Source organism: Oreochromis niloticus, linkage group LG9 (genome assembly GCF_001858045.2).
Source record: "Oreochromis niloticus isolate F11D_XX linkage group LG9, O_niloticus_UMD_NMBU, whole genome shotgun sequence".
In the NCBI taxonomy this organism is placed as follows: Eukaryota; Metazoa; Chordata; class Actinopteri; order Cichliformes; family Cichlidae; genus Oreochromis; species Oreochromis niloticus.
Genome location: NC_031974.2, coordinates 7,996,938 through 8,013,650, shown reverse-complemented (window position 1 = coordinate 8,013,650; position 16,713 = coordinate 7,996,938). Strand labels below are relative to the sequence as shown.

Below are 16,713 nucleotides of genomic sequence, written 5' to 3'. Positions count from 1 at the left end.
CTTAATCCCTCCTTGTATTTAAAAGAACCACCCCTAGTATGACATTCTGGCGCATCAGCTGTAGTCTGTTATGTTGAAGTTGCCTCGTTCTAATGTTTTCTCTGAGGCTGCTGTAAATGCGAATATATTTCCTGTGGGTTTTGCTTGAAAAAGCTTTACGTTGTGAAAAACTGAAATCTTGAAATTAGAATTGTTGTGCCTTATTTTGTGGATCTTTTTACATATATTCCTTTTGAAAATACTAAAATTTGTATATTTATATATTTTTGATTGTCTGATAGCATTTATTTATAAAATAAATCGGACATTTCAAACAGTTACTCGCTAGATACTCTTACTTGAGTAGCCTTTTCACCAAGTACTTTTTTACTCTTACTCGAGTAACTTTTTTGACGACTACTTTTTACTTTTACTTGAGTAATAATATTTTAAAGTAATGATACTCTTACTTGAGTACAATTTTTGGATACTCGACCCACCTCTGATGGTAACATGAGACATGTTAACTCTGAGAACACTAACATTTAGTTTAACGTGCGAGAGGTAAATGCATCACAGAAGCTGTCAGGAGAAAATTCCCAAATAGAAAGCTGCCAAAGTAAAACAGAGACACAATGAGACAATATAAAAAATCATATGTACAATGGGTGAACTCTCGGGAGAGTCACACAGTACTCTTCTTTATTGCAGGTTATATAGGCATGTAGGTTACACAGCAGACGGAGGCAGTCTCCGCCTGTTCTCAGAATATATTGCTTAACTGACAAATGCATATCTTACTAAACATTCTGTCCGTACTATACTAAACGTCTGCTTAAGTGGCATTTTCCGTTGCTCTTTGCACAGGAACTTGTCTTCACAGGCATTTGATAAGCATAGGCAAGGTTTCATGTTTTATCAGGGTGAATCGTCATTCAGAGTTTACACAATCACAAGCAAAGCATATTTGAATAATAAACAAAATCTTTTCACAGAAGCTAAAAAGGAGTTCCTTGTCTCTAGATTAGTTAATATAAATTGAAAATAAAGTGATTTGAACAGGTTTGATGCATTATACAAAAAAAAAAGGTTCATGACATAGTTCACATGATCTAAGCAAGAGTCGCTCGGAATCTCAAATGTTAAAGTACACTTACTGATTGTACTTTTACTACATGAGCTAATGCAGATGCTCTAAAAGCACGCTGACTGAAAAAGAAGCACACATTTGGAGAAAACTGTGCTGTAACTTCTCATACTGTGAAGTTTTCTGACAAAAGTGAATTGAAAATTTCTGCTGTACAGCTTACTAAGGGGTCCTTTGATGGGCCATGTGCAATTACACAAAAGAACAAGTTAAATTTTACCATAACACATGGAGAAAAGTGTAACCACGGTAACTTCTGACCCCACTTCCGCCAGTCCCTTTATGGTGGCGGGAATGAACTCTGTATAAGTTCCGGGTCAATCAGCTGCATGTTCCCTGCTCCTCTGGCTGCTGTTGTTCCTGTGGTTGGCGTACTTGTCAGATATCGACAAATTATACACTACAGACCAGTTGACAGCGTGCAATAACCCGGCCGATTCATTCATCTTTACACCGTCTCACAATCGACTCAACGGTGAGTTATTTGTTTATTTTGTTTTGTCACAATGAATGAAAATACGGAGCCGCGGTCGCGCATTCTAAAACGCCGGTAAGCTAATGCTAGGCTAGTGACTGAAAGTGCAATTCTAGTTTTATTTATCGAATATTGTTTTTGTTTATTCCACTATGGCCGAATGTTGAATTAACGTATCAAGAGTAGAATGAGTGATTTGATTTTTGTAGTTTTGTCCGTTTTGGATGTTTTTTGTTACTTTTCTGATTAAATGCCAAAACGGCCTATGAGACTTTTGTATTGAGTTAAACCTCCTTTAGATTATTGAACTTGTTGCGCAACACCTTGAATTGAATTTTGTTTTCTAAATATTTGATTAGCTTTGGATAATGTTTATTAGCTTTATTGCTAATATACTTTGATGGGACCCACGAGAATGTTTTTCTATAATAGTATTTTGAATGAAATTCATTATAATAGATGATGTTATGATTTGTTTGGTTTTTGGTTTATTGATTGTTGTATGAAACATGGCATTAATTACTTGACTTTGTTATTTATGGATTTATTTATTTATTTTGTCATAGCAGTAGAATGCTGTTTCATTTTCTTCTGTGAATGATAATTTATGTTTTTGACCTTGTTTAAGTCAGGTTTTTTTCCCCCCGCGATCAGCCCTGATCAGCGCGGGATGGCGAGCCACCCGACCACCGCTGCATTGCGGTAGGACTTGCGAACCTTTGGACTAAACTGAACTGTTTCCACATGACCTATCACAGGTCAATAAAACTAAACTGATCTTATACTGAACTAAACCTCATGCCACTTCTTTTTGGAACCGAATAAGCTGTTTTGCATTGTCAACATTATTTTTGTTTGTGATATATATATATATGCATATATTTTTATTTTTTTGTACATCGGTCTATATATTTCTCATAACATAATATATATATTTTTGAGCTCTATTTTTGTTTCCTGTGTTTTATTCACACACTCAGGCTCCATAGTCGAAGCTACTTCTGATAGCTCATTGTCTATGAAGCTGCAGTCAGGCGCCCTGGTCTTTTAACCGTGTTACAAGTTTGGGATTCTAATTGAGATTACAACTGTAATCAGTAAAATCAGTGCTGTGAGAGTTGGTTTAAGGTCAAAACCTGATTTAAAACATTCTTGCCCCTGAAAATGGGCCAAGATGGCCGAAAAATGTACTTTAAAATGAGATTTTCTTTGTTTCATTGGAACAGTAAAGTACCATCACAAAGAAACGAGTACACCTTTTGTAGATATCACTGATATGGAGTTGTTCATGTTTTACACAAAGACTAAGGGCTGCTAGTTTCCTAGGGCATTTTCTCATTTAAACCATGGTGACTTAAAAGTTTAGCAGCGAGACACTTGTTTCCTTTGTTCCATCAAACATTTCTTTCAGCCATCTGTGTTTATCAGAGCGATATGTGACTAAGTTTTTATTAAATCAGCAGAAACTACACAAATACAAGAATTAATATTTTATTTATTTATCAAAGATAAATAATTACACATTGCAATCATTTGTCCCCGCTGCTGCCCTCAGATCCAGTCTTCTGTACTGGGGGGTAAAATGGCTCTTTTTGGTGGTTCATGAAAAATATCTCAAAAAGGCGATGTTAGTGAGGGGACCAGAAACACTGGGTTGCAGAGCAGTTCGTGAGGACTTGTATATTTCTGGAGAGTCTGCAAAAGCTGTATGGTTGTGCTCCTGATTGGATATGTGGAGTCCGGGTCTGATATCTCACTGGTGGCAGCTAAAGGTAGGCACGCCTTGGAGGCGGAGTTTGGTCTCGGGCGCAATCTTTCAAACGAGCCTCACGGCATTTCAGGCAACCTCAGGCCGGAAACAACATCCGGTCACTCGCGGTCAAAATCCACGCAGAGCTGGTGTTTCGCAGTGATCAGGTTAACACATCAGGCTTAAATCAGAGTCTAAAAATATAAAGAAAAACAAAAAGAGTTTTAAAACACGCAAACTAGCAAAATATCAAAGGAGCATAACATAACAATATGATATGAGATACCTGATGAGGAGATGATAGGTGATGTACAGATGTAATGTATAAACTTTCACGGGAGTTAAACTCGAGCGTGTGTGTGTGTGTGTGTGTGTATATATGTCTCCAGCGCAACGCGTGAGCCTGAAAAAAGGATAAGCGGAAGCGAATGGATGGACGGATGATGTATTGTGCGTGTTACAAACCATTGTGATATTTTTTTTTAAATGAAAGGATTGACAGAATGGTAAAAAGGAAGATTAACACTTACCGAATGATATGCACATAGGGAAAGCAACGGCAGTTGACGATCCCTGGTTCGCAGTTGTTGCGAGCTCGTTTCCCGCAGGCTCTTCTGCACTTCGGGCGTCGCGATGAGGCTCAAAACACCCCAGTCAGACGAAGTAAAGGCGATCCAAGGTGTTAGCGGGCCAAAACTTTCACCTGCTTTTAGTTGATAGAAATAGGTTTCGCTCTCTGTGAGGTTGAAGGCATAACCCCAAAATCCGCCAGAGCTGTGACGAATTCTGTCCTACATTGGGTTAGCGGGTGCTGGCTGAACCCTATTCGTGTGAGTTGCGCTGGAGCCACGGAAGCGCTGTAGCTGGTTACAGGGGTCTGAGCGAGCAGGGTCAGGTTGGCAGGTCTGGCGTCCATGTTGTTTTAAGAAAAAGAGAGAAAAGTCTTTTTCTTTTTTTTGCTTTTCTGGGAGAAAAAGAAGAGTTACATTTAGGCCTAAATTTTAAATTATTTAACCTGAGTGAGAGGCAGCTGTCCATGCTTCTGAAGTCAGATGGCTTGTGAGAGACCGAAGCAAGTCTTAACCTCTGCGGGAGATAATAAAAATCCGAGCTGAGTGCCATTGGCTAACCGGGGTGCCGCGGGAGCAGCCCATTTGATATGTGATTGGCAGCAGGGCAGTTAGGTTTACCTGGGAGGTGGAGTTGGTCTCCGGCGCAAACTTTGAACGAAGGGAAAGAATCATTTGGGGTACTGAGACAGAACGAGTAACAAGGGAAAATTTAGGCTGCGCGCTGGATGTGAGGTAGAGGGATCGTTTGAAGAAAAAAGACTAAGGATTTTTTAAGGGTTTCCCCTGTTATCGCACCCAAGGCTTGGGGATAGAGGGGTCCCTATCAAGTTATTGTAGGGGGGTTTTTGTTGTGCGTTTTTGGAGAAAGATGGAGGGTTTTTTCAGGAGGTTTCCTGCTTATTTTGCCTAAGGATCGGGTGGGAGCTGCGGTGCGTTTATGCTCGGAGTGGGAGCAACGGGGATTGCGAGAGTTTTTTGCGATTCTGAGTTTGATTTTAAATCTCCTTGTTCGGATTAAACAAATGCATATAAATTGAAATAAAGTTTTCCCCAAAGGCATGCACCCTCTGGCCATACTGAACGTTACAAAAGCACAACTAAGCACTTATACTATGATTTAACACATTTTAATACATAAACACGGTCCCCCGAGACACAGGCCCGGTCCCGAGTCAGGCGCGCGCACGGGCGTGCCTAGACACACAGGCGCGGGGGCGCGCACGCGGTGCACGCTCACGCGCTGACCCACCACCAGATGGCGTTTTTTAAGCATAAAAAAAGTAAAAACTTTTTTAATAGCTTAAAAATAAAAGAATGCTATTTGATATATAAACGTTCTAAATAATCTAATAATTTATTATTTGGGGGGAAAAAAGCAATGACCTATGAACTAGCATATTTTGCATGAATATCATAATTTTTTATGAATATCATATTTTTTATGAATATCATATTTTTATTACTTCCTCTATTACTTTATTACTTCCTGGGCTCATGAATATTTTATTGGGGGCCATAAATCACTCAGTTTGACATAAGGGGTATAATATCCCTCTCTCATGCAATATGACAAAATAACCAGTTTCTCTCATTACATTTCAAACAGGACAGTGGTAACAGCAGCAGGCTACGGACAATGTTAAGTTTTAGATTTTAAATAGGCTATAAATTTTACTACAGAGTAGGACGGATTGTAGGGTAGCAAACATAGTCGGGGAAACACGTTTTCAACACAGCAGGTTACCTGGTGTAATGTTTTTCAGTTAAAAAGAAACATGGACTGCCTCCTACTTAAATATATAAAGAGTAACTGAAGGTTAAATGCAGCTAATTTGTCCTGGTTTAAGCCACGCACTTACACCTGCGCTCCGCTGCGTCTAAGCCACTATCGCTCTGGCAGCTGAAGCACCCCTGCTTTAAGATTATCTGACTAGTAACGGATTGCATTTATAGTTATAGAGCCGGGTGGAGGTATATGGAATGCCAGGATTGACATAATGAACTAGAAAGCGAAAATTTCAGAAGAAATTTTATGTGTGCCTATGCCGCTGCTATTCAGTGTAGTTTGCCATTCATATAGCTACAGAGAGCAAAACTCAGAAGAGCACCCATTCTCCACCATGAACTATGGTAAAAACAAACACCGCTCACGCTTCACAGATAACAGCTTACAGTTTTGTGTAAAGATGAAGTTACTTCGTACAGCGCCGATTTGCAGACGCTGTGCACACAGGTTCATGAGCAGAAGTCCCATTGTACCACGGCAGATCCGACAATGTTTGCATGAACACGCTTTGAAGCATTACGTTATGGACCACTTTTCACACATGGTTGGTGTACCCAAACAGCCGGCTGTAGCTTTTCAACTCACAGCCCGACACACACCCAAAAACAGCCGAGAGAGCACAGACTACGCCTGAGAGGCGTGATTGCAGGTGCCGCTCAGGTGGGTCCACCTCCCCTGCAGCGGCACTGCAGACCACGCCCCGCCACACACATCAAACACGTAAAATAAATATTTATGCACTTTTGCATTCACTTTTTGTTTTTTGTTATTTTTACACAGTGTTCTGAATGATGAACAATGGTCTACAGCCAATCTTGTGTATTATTATACAAACTTTGGTTGTAAGATTCAGATAACTATTTAATAAAAGCTAAATATTTTATATGAGAGTAAGAAAGAAAAGTATATCTTTATGTCCACCTTTCTCTGTTAATGCCCTACCTGGCCCCCTGGCAAAAGCTTTGCTAGATCCGCCCCTGCACAGTTACCAGCTGTCAGCTACACAAAAAAAGGAGCTTGGTGTATATTTGTCTGTCAGAAACAGTTCATAACTTCCCTTCAACTCATTCATGTCACCTAAGGGTAAACCTGTTTCTCCATCACCAGTTCAGCTCTGATGATTCAGTAAGGACATCTCCTGATTTCATCTTCATGCTCCAGCAAACATCAGCTGATACTAGAAATTAAAATCAAAAGAATTCTAACAACAGCTGATCAAGCTTAAACGTGCTGCTGTTGTTTAGCGCGATAAACAAACAAGAGAGAAAAGCCGATCATTGATCAGTTTCATGACTGAAGTTTCAACAGGCGAGAGAATGACAGGGGAGGCTGTCATAAAGTTCAACATCGGTAACATCGGTAACTTAGCGCGCACACAGCTGTATACAAACTCCGTAGTGCTAGCTAGCACGCAGTACGAGTTATTGTAAGTGATTGAAAAAGTCAGCACAACGAAAATAAACTACACCTAAACTCGGTTTATATCTGACCCAAATAGAGTGCAGGTCATAACTTCTTACCTGAAATTCAGTTCACCTCACGCTCCTGCCTTCGCTTTCCCTGATCCACGATTGACCTCCGCGTTAGCAAACACCGGTCGATCGGCGGTACCCTCACCGCCTTGTATGTCTCGTTCGCGGCATGTCCTTTCTGTCACACACCGGTGGATAGCTGCCCTCTGTTGTAGCTCCACCACCAAACAACTCAGTTATTTTTTCCACATCGACCAGCATCATCGGCCCATATAAACGAAAAATAAGTCCAGCTAAGACACAGACCCTTGCCGAGCGATCGGGCGATTAAACAAATTTTAGCCACCTCACTATCAGCCAAGCCTGGGTGGTTTTTCAGGAAGGGTCGCTAGCCGCGCTAGCTAGCTAAGCTAGCGGCGCTAGCTAGCTAGCCAGCCGGCTATCAGCAACACGTAAGAGAACTGTTGCTAAATAAACTACACCTAAACTCGGTTTATATCTGACCCAAATAGAGTGCAGGTCATAACTTCTTACCTGAAATTCAGTTCACCTCACGCTCCTGCCTTCGCTTTCCCTGATCCACGATTGACCTCCGCGTTAGCAAACACCGGTCGATCGGCGGTACCCTCACCGCCTTGTATGTCTCGTTCGCGGCATGTCCTTTCTGTCACACACCGGTGGATAGCTGCCCTCTGTTGTAGCTCCACCACCAAACAACTCAGTTATTTTTTCCACATCGACCAGCATCATCGGCCCATATAAACGAAAAATAAGTCCAGCTAAGACACAGACCCTTGCCGAGCGATCGGGCGATTAAACAAATTTAGCCACCTCACTATCAGCCAAGCCTGGGTGGTTTTTCAGGAAGGGTCGCTAGCCGCGCTAGCTAGCTAAGCTAGCGGCGCTAGCTAGCTAGCCAGCCGGCTATCAGCAACACGTAAGAGAACTGTTGCTAAATAAACTACACCTAAACTCGGTTTATATCTGACCCAAATAGAGTGCAGGTCATAACTTCTTACCTGAAATTCAGTTCACCTCACGCTCCTGCCTTCGCTTTCCCTGATCCACGATTGACCTCCGCGTTAGCAAACACCGGACGATCGGCGGTAGCCTCACCGCCTTGTATGTCTCGTTCGCGGCATGTCCTTTCTGTCACACACCGGTGGATAGCTGCCCTCTGTTGTAGCTCCACCACCAAACAACTCAGTTATTTTTTCCACATCGACCAGCATCATCGGCCCATATAAACGAAAAATAAGTCCAGCTAAGACACAGACCCTTGCCGAGCGATCAGGCGATTAAACAAATTTTAGCCACCTCACTATCAGCCAAGCCTGGGTGGTTTTTCACGAAGAGGCGCTAGCTAGCTAAGCTAGCGGCGCTAGATAGCTAGCCGGCTATCAGCAACACTTAAGAGAATTGTCGCTAATATGGGATGTCTTGATAAAACGAGCAGATATTTGAAGTTTACACACCTACATTCTCGCCTGAAAATATCTTAAAAGTGTATTTTGTGACCTAGAAACACGAATAAAAGACATATAAAACGAAGTGGTGTCCGCCATTGTTTAACTCGGCAGAGGGGTGCTATGAATTATGGGATATGGAGTTCTGTAACAAGCATACAGATTTTCAGCCGTACTACTCCCGGTATACCACTAGAGAGAGCCAACCCACCACAAATAAAGTCTGTTTCTATGGAAATTGGCCTAAATTTGCACTAAAATCTAAATATTTCAAAAACTGTAAAAGTCATAAACACCAAAAGTGTATACCATACTAGTCCAGCTCCAGCCGCACAAAATGATCTAACATATGTAACCCTATTTTCAAAACTGTTTGGCAGAGAAGCGCGGGAAAATTTTCACTAAAATATTAATATTTAAAAAACTATAATAGTTATAAACACCAAAAGTCATAGCACACCATTCCTGATCCAGCCGCACAAAATGAGGTAACATATATGAAGCTTGTCTCAAAACTGCGGGGCGAGTTTCGCTGCAAAATTTCAGGCGGAAACTGAAGAATAATAATAATAACTAGAAAGGGAAAATTTCAGAAGAAATTTTATGTGTGCCTATGCCGCTGGTAATCAGTGTAGTTTGCCATTCATAAAGCTACAGAGAGCAAAACTCAGCAGAGCAGCCATTCTCCACCATGAATTATGATAAAAACAAACACCGCTCGCGCCTCACAGATGACAGCTTACAGTTTTGGGTAAAGATGAAGTGACTTTGTACAGCCCCGATTTGCAGACGCTGTGCACACAGGTTCATGAGCAGAAGTCCCATTGTACCACGGCAGATCCGACAATGTTTGCATGAACACGCTTTGAAGCATTACGTTATGGACCACTTTTCACACATGGTTGGTGTACCCAAACAGCCGGCTGTAGCTTTTCAACTCACAGCCCGACACACACCCAAAAACAGCCGAGAGAGCACAGACTACGCCTGAGAGGCGTGATTGCAGGTGCCGCTCAGGTGGGTCCACCTCCCCTGCAGCGGCACTGCAGACCACGCCCCGCCACACACATCAAACACGTAAAATAAATATTTATGCACTTTTGCATTCACTTTTTGTTTTTTGTTATTTTTACACAGTGTTCTGAATGATGAACAATGGTCTACAGCCAATCTTGTGTATTATTATACAAACTTTGGTTGTAAGATTCAGATAACTATTTAATAAAAGCTAAATATTTTATATGAGAGTAAGAAAGAAAAGTATATCTTTATGTCCACCTTTCTCTGTTAATGCCCTACCTGGCCCCCTGGCAAAAGCTTTGCTAGATCCGCCCCTGCACAGTTACCAGCTGTCAGCTACACAAAAAAAGGAGCTTGGTGTATATTTGTCTGTCAGAAACAGTTCATAATTTCCCTTCAACTCATTCATGTCACCTAAGGGTAAACCTGTTTCTCCATCACCAGTTCAGCTCTGATGATTCAGTAAGGACATCTCCTGATTTCATCTTCATGCTCCAGCAAACATCAGCTGATACTAGAAATTAAAATCAAAAGAATTCTAACAACAGCTGATCAAGCTTAAACGTGCTGCTGTTGTTTAGCGCGATAAACAAACAAGAGAGAAAAGCCTATCATTGATCAGTTTCATGACTGAAGTTTCAACAGGCGAGAGAATGACAGGGGAGGCTGTCATAAAGTTCAACATCGGTAACATCGGTAACTTAGCGCGCACACAGCTGTATACAAACTCCGTAGTGCTAGCTAGCACGCAGTACGAGTTATTGTAAGTGATTGAAAAAGTCAGCACAACGAAAATAAACTACACCTAAACTCGGTTTATATCTGACCCAAATAGAGTGCAGGTCATAACTTCTTACCTGAAATTCAGTTCACCTCACGCTCCTGCCTTCGCTTTCCCTGATCCACGATTGACCTCCGCGTTAGCAAACACCGGTCGATCGGCGGTACCCTCACCGCCTTGTATGTCTCGTTCGCGGCATGTCCTTTCTGTCACACACCGGTGGATAGCTGCCCTCTGTTGTAGCTCCACCACCAAACAACTCAGTTATTTTTTCCACATCGACCAGCATCATCGGCCCATATAAACGAAAAATAAGTCCAGCTAAGACACAGACCCTTGCCGAGCGATCGGGCGATTAAACAAATTTTAGCCACCTCACTATCAGCCAAGCCTGGGTGGTTTTTCACGAAGGGTCGCTAGCCGCGCTAGCTAGCTAAGCTAGCGGCGCTAGCTAGCTAGCCAGCCGGCTATCAGCAACACGTAAGAGAACTGTTGCTAAATAAACTACACCTAAACTCGGTTTATATCTGACCCAAATAGAGTGCAGGTCATAACTTCTTACCTGAAATTCAGTTCACCTCACGCTCCTGCCTTTGCTTTCCCTGATCCACGATTGACCTCCGCGTTAGCAAACACCGGACGATCGGCGGTAGCCTCACCGCCTTGTATGTCTCGTTCGCGGCATGTCCTTTCTGTCACACACCGGTGGATAGCTGCCCTCTGTTGTAGCTCCACCACCAAACAACTCAGTTATTTTTTCCACATCGACCAGCATCATCGGCCCATATAAACGAAAAATAAGTCCAGCTAAGACACAGACCCTTGCCGAGTGATCGGGCGATTAAACAAATTTTAGCCACCTCACTATCAGCCAAGCCTGGGTGATTTTTCACGAAGGGTCGCTAGCCGCGCTAGCTAGCTAAGCTAGCGGCGCTAGCTAGCTAGCCAGCCGGCTATCAGCAACACGTAAGAGAACTGTTGCTAAATAAACTACACCTAAACTCGGTTTATATCTGACCCAAATAGAGTGCAGGTCATAACTTCTTACCTGAAATTCAGTTCACCTCACGCTCCTGCCTTCGCTTTCCCTGATCCACGATTGACCTCCGCGTTAGCAAACACCGGACGATCGGCGGTAGCCTCACCGCCTTGTATGTCTCGTTCGCGGCATGTCCTTTCTGTCACACACCGGTGGATAGCTGCCCTCTGTTGTAGCTCCACCACCAAACAACTCAGTTATTTTTTCCACATCGACCAGCATCATCGGCCCATATAAACGAAAAATAAGTCCAGCTAAGACACAGACCCTTGCCGAGCGATCAGGCGATTAAACACATTTTAGCCACCTCACTATCAGCCAAGCCTGGGTGGTTTTTCACGAAGGGGCGCTAGCTAGCTAAGCTAGCGGCGCTAGCTAGCTAGCCGGCTATCAGCAACACTTAAGAGAATTGTCGCTAATATGGGATGTCTTGATAAAACGAGCAGATATTTGAAGTTTACACACCTACATTCTCGCCTGAAAATATCTTAAAAGTGTATTTTGTGACCTAGAAACACGAATAAAAGACATATAAAACGAAGTGGTGTCCGCCATTGTTTAACTCGGCAGAGGGGTGCTATGAATTATGGGATATGGAGTTTTGTAACAAGCATACAGATTTTCAGCCGTACTACTCCCGGTATACCACTAGAGAGAGCCAACCCACCACAAATAAAGTCTGTTTCTATGGAAATTGGCCCAAATTTGCACTAAAATCTAAATATTTCAAAAACTATAAAAGTCATAAACACCAAAAGTGTATACCATACTAGTCCAGCTCCAGCCGCACAAAATGATCTAACATATGTAACCCTATTTTCAAAACTGTTTGGCAGAGAAGCGCGGGAAAATTTTCACTAAAATATTAATATTTAAAAAACTATAATAGTTATAAACACCAAAAGTCATAGCACACCATTCCTGATCCAGCCGCACAAAATGAGGTAACATATATGAAGCTTGTCTCAAAACTGCGGGGCGAGTTTCGCTGCAAAATTTCAGGCGGAAACTGAAGAATAATAATAATAACTAGAAAGCGAAAATTTCAGAAGAAATTTTATGTGTGCCTATGCCGCTGCTAATCACTGTAGTTTGCCATTCATACGGCTACAGAGAGCAAAACTCAGAAGAGCAGCCATTCTCCACCATGAACTATGGTAAAAACAAACACCGCTCACGCTTCACAGATAACAGCTTACAGTTTTGTGTAAAGATGAAGTTACTTCATACAGCGCCGATTTGCAGACGCTGTGCACACAGGTTCATGAGCAGAAGTCCCATTGTACCACGGCAGACCCGACAATGTTTGCATGAACACGCTTTGAAGCATTACGTTATGGACCACTTTTCACACATGGTTGGTGTACCCACACAGGCAGCTGTAGCTTTTCAACTCATAGCCCAACACACACCCAAAGAACAGCCAAGAGAGCACAGACTTTACACCCGTGGGTCCACCTCCCCTGCAGCGGCACTGCAGACCACGCCCCGACACACACATCAAACACATAAAATAAATATTTATGCACTTTCGCATTCACTTTTTGTTTTTTGTTATTTTTACACAGTGTTCTGAATGATGAACAATGGTCTACAGCCAATCTTGTGTATTATTATACAAACTTTGGTTGTAAGATTCAGATAACTATTTAATAAAAGCTAAATATTTTATATGAGAGTAAGAAAGAAAAGTATATCTTTATGTCCACCTTTCTCTGTTAATGCCCTACCTGGCCCCCTGGCAAAAGCTTTGCTAGATCCGCCCCTGCACAGTTACCAGCTGTCAGCTACACAAAAAAGGAGCTTGGTGTTTACAGGGAGTGCAGAATTATTAGGCAAATGAGTATTTTGTCCACATCATCCTCTTCATGCATGTTGTCTTACTCCAAGCTGTATAGGCTCGAAAGCCTACTACCAATTAAGCATATTAGGTGATGTGCATCTCTGTAATGAGAAGGGGTGTGGTCTAATGACATCAACACCCTATATCAGGTGTGCATAATTATTAGGCAACTTCCTTTCCTTTGGCAAAATGGGTCAAAAGAAGGACTTGACAGGCTCAGAAAAGTCAAAAATAGTGAGATATCTTGCAGAGGGATGCAGCAGTCTTAAAATTGCAAAGCTTCTGAAGCGTGATCATCGAACAATCAAGCGTTTCATTCAAAATAGTCAACAGGGTCGCAAGAAGCGTGTGGAAAAACCAAGGCGCAAAATAACTGCCCATGAACTGAGAAAAGTCAAGCGTGCAGCTGCCAAGATGCCACTTGCCACCAGTTTGGCCATATTTCAGAGCTGCAACATCACTGGAGTGCCCAAAAGCACAAGGTGTGCAATACTCAGAGACATGGCCAAGGTAAGAAAGGCTGAAAGACGACCACCACTGAACAAGACACACAAGCTGAAACGTCAAGACTGGGCCAAGAAATATCTCAAGACTGATTTTTCTAAGGTTTTATGGACTGATGAAATGAGAGTGAGTCTTGATGGGCCAGATGGATGGGCCCGTGGCTGGACTGGTAAAGGGCAGAGAGCTCCAGTCCGACTCAGACGCCAGCAAGGTGGAGGTGGAGTACTGGTTTGGGCTGGTATCATCAAAGATGAGCTTGTGGGGCCTTTTCGGGTTGAGGATGGAGTCAAGCTCAACTCCCAGTCCTACTGCCAGTTTCTGGAAGACACCTTCTTCAAGCAGTGGTACAGGAAGAAGTCTGCATCCTTCAAGAAAAACATGATTTTCATGCAGGACAATGCTCCATCACACGCGTCCAAGTACTCCACAGCGTGGCTGGCAAGAAAGGGTATAAAAGAAGAAAAACTAATGACATGGCCTCCTTGTTCACCTGATCTGAACCCCATTGAGAACCTGTGGTCCATCATCAAATGTGAGATTTACAAGGAGGGAAAACAGTACACCTCTCTGAACAGTGTCTGGGAGGCTGTGGTTGCTGCTGCACGCAATGTTGATGGTGAACAGATCAAAACACTGACAGAATCCATGGATGGCAGGCTTTTGAGTGTCCTTGCAAAGAAAGGTGGTTATATTGGTCGCTGATTTGTTTTTGCTTTGTTTTTGAATGTCAGAAATGTATATTTGTGAATGTGGAGATGTTATATTGGTTTCACTGGTAAAAATAAATAATTGAAATGGGTATATATTTGTTTTTTGTTAAGTTGCCTAATAATTATGCACAGTAATAGTCACCTGCACACACAGATATCCCCCTAAAATAGCTAAAACTAAACACAAACTAAAAACTACTTCCGAAAACATTCAGCTTTGATATTAATGTGTTTTTTGGGTTCATTGAGAACATGGTTGTTGTTCAATAATAAAATTATTCCTCAAAAATACAACTTGCCTAATAATTCTGCACTCCCTGTATGAGAGTAAGAAAGAAAAGTATATCTTTGTGTCCACCTTTCTCTGTTAATGCCCTACCTGGCCCCCTGGCAAAAGCTTTGCTAGATCCGCCCCTGCACAGTTACCAGCTGTCAGCTAAATAAAAAAAGGAGCTTGGTGTTTATTTCTCTCAGAAACAGTTCATAACTTCCCTTCAACTCATTCATGTCACCTAAAAAAAAGGTAAACCTGTTTCTCCATCACCAGTTCAGCTCTGATGATTCAGTAAGGTCATCTCCTGGTTTCGACCAGCCGCTTCTACAGCTGTGGCTCCAGCAAACATCAGCTGATACTAGAAATTAAAATCAAATGAATTCTAACAACAGCTGATCAAGCTTAAACGTGCTGCTGTTGTTTAGCGCGATAAACAAACAAGAGAGAAAAGCCGATCATTGATCAGTTTCATGACTGAAGTTTGAACAGGTGAGAGAATGACAGGGGAGGCTGTCATAAAGTTCAACATCAGTAACTTAGCGGGCACACAGCTGTATAGAAACTCCATCGTGCTAGCTACCACGCAGTACGAGTTATTATAACTGATTGTAAAAAGTCAGCACAACGAAAATAAACTACACCTAAACTCGGTTTATATCTGACCCAAATAGAGTGCAGGTCATAACTTCTTACCTGAAATTCAGTTCACCTCACGCTCCGACCGGCAGCCGCCTGCTTCTCCTGCCTTCGGTTTCCCTGATCCACGATCTACCACCGGTCGATCGGCGGTCGCCTCGCCGCCTCGTTCCCCGCATGTTCTTTCTGACACACACCGGTGGATAGCTGCCCTCGGTTGTAGCTCCGCGTCAGCGACTACCAAACAACTCAGTTATTTTTTCCACATCGACCAGCATCTGGACAATCCACCGCCTTTCACTGTTTGTACCGTTACTAAAAAGAAAACCCTCATCGGCTCATAAAAACGAAAAATAAGTCCAGCTATGACCCTGAGTCAAAAAGACAGCCAGCTCGGGTTAGCTAGCTACCTGTCTAGCTCTTTGCAGGCACCGAAAACATCAGAGCTAATATGGGATGTCTTGGTAACACGAGCAGATATTTGAAGTTTACATCTGGCCAATCCACCACCTTTCACTGTTTATACCGTTACTAAAATGAATAAATAAATAAGTCATCGGTCCATATAAACGAAAAATAAGTCCAGCTAAAACACATACTGTCGGCGAGCGACCGGGTGCTGACACGAGTTTCACCCGCCTCAATATAAGCCAAGCCTGGGTGCTTTTTCACGAAGGGTCGCTAGCGGTGCTAGCTAACTATGCTAGCGGCGCTAGCTAGCTAGCCGGCTATCAGCAACACATAAGAGAACTGCTGCTAAATAAACTACACCTAAACTCGGTTTATATCTGACCCAAATAGAGTGCAGGTCATAACTTCTTACCTGAAATTCAGTTCACCTCACGCTCCTGCCTTCGCTTTCCCTGATCCACGATTGACCTCCGCGTTAGCAAACACCGGTCGATCGGCGGTCGCGGCATGTCCTTTCTGTCATACACCGGTGGATAGCTGCCCACTGTTGTAGCTCCGCGTTATAGCACCACCAAACAACTCAGTTATTTTTTCCACATCCAGCTGTAACTCCGATTCTATGCGAGCATTTGCGAGAGACCGGGGAGGTGAAACGACAGAGAGAGTCCCCTCGCTATCCATTTGCAGCCAAGTGCGGCAGCTAGCTAGGTAGCCGGCTAGCTGTCAGGCAGGACCGACGTCGTCAGAGCACTGTCGCTAAATATGGGATGTCTTGATAAAACAAGCAGATATTTGAAGTTTACACACCTACATTCTCGCCTGAAAATATCTTAAAAGTTTATTTTGTG

The 16,713-nt window shown here is 42.7% G+C and overlaps 1 long non-coding RNA gene across 1 annotated transcript in view; it reads left to right on the top strand.

Annotated features, from left to right (window-relative positions):
- The first annotated feature begins 1,382 nt into the window (after positions 1-1,382).
- The window catches only part of LOC112847898 (uncharacterized), a 31,607-nt gene continuing 16,276 nt past the window's right edge, over positions 1,383-16,713 (top strand). The window contains exon 1 of the long non-coding RNA XR_003221731.1: positions 1,383-2,303. This is a non-coding gene — a long non-coding RNA (uncharacterized LOC112847898). The remainder of the gene's footprint in view (positions 2,304-16,713) is intronic.